This window comes from Bison bison, unplaced genomic scaffold, assembly GCF_000754665.1.
Source record: "Bison bison bison isolate TAMUID 2011002044 unplaced genomic scaffold, Bison_UMD1.0 scf7180017864168, whole genome shotgun sequence".
Lineage (NCBI taxonomy): Eukaryota > Metazoa > Chordata > Mammalia > Artiodactyla > Bovidae > Bison > Bison bison.
Window position 1 is genome coordinate 200,530 of NW_011494740.1, and position 1,033 is coordinate 201,562.

A 1,033-nucleotide genomic window follows, 5' to 3' on the forward strand; every position below is an offset into this window, starting at 1 on the left:
TGACAGAATGTTGTCCACTGGAGAAGGGAATGGAAAACCACTTCAGTATTCTTGCCTTGAGAACCCCATGAACAGTATGAAAACGCAAAATGATAGGATACTGAAAGAGGAACTCCCCAGGTCAATAGGGGCCCAATATGCTACTGGACATCAGTGGAGAAATAACTCCAGAAAGAATGAAGGGATGGAGCCAAAGCAAAAACAACACTCAGTTGTGGATGTGACTGGTGATAAAAGCAAGGTCTGATGCTATAAAGAGCAATATTGCATAGGAACCTGGAATGTTAGGTCCATGAATCAAGGCAAATTGGAAGTGGTCAAACAAGAGATGGCAAGAGTGAATGCCGACATTCTAGGAATCAGTGAACTGAAATGGACTGGAGTGGGTGAATTTAACTCAGATGACCATTGTATCTACTACTGCGGGCAGGAATCCCTCAGAAGAAATGGAGTAGCCATCATGGTCAACAAAAGGGTCCGAAATGCAGTACTTGGATGCAATCTCAAAAATGACAGAATGATCTCTGTTCGTTTCCAAGGCAAACCATTCAATATCACAGTAATCCAAGTCTATGCCCCAACCAGTAACGCTGAAGAAGCTGAAGTTGAATGGTTCTATGAAGACCTACAAGACCTTTTAGAACTAACACCCAAAAAAGATGTCCTTTTCATTATAGGGGACTGGAATGCAAAAGTAGGAAGTCAAGAAACACCTGAAGTAACAGGCAAATTTGGCCTTGGATTACGGAATGAAGCAGGGCAAAGACTAATAGAGTTTTGCCAAGAAAACACACTGGTCATAACAAACACCCTCTTGCAACAACATAAGAGAAGACTCTATACATGGACATCACCAGATGGTCAACACCGATTTCAGATAGATTATATTCTTTGCAGCCAAAGATGGAGAAGCTCTATACAGTCAACAAAAACAAGACCAAGACCTGACTGTGGCTCAGATCATGAACTCCTTATTGCCAAATTCAGACTTAAATTGAAGAAAGTAGGGAAAACCACTAGACCATTCAGGTAT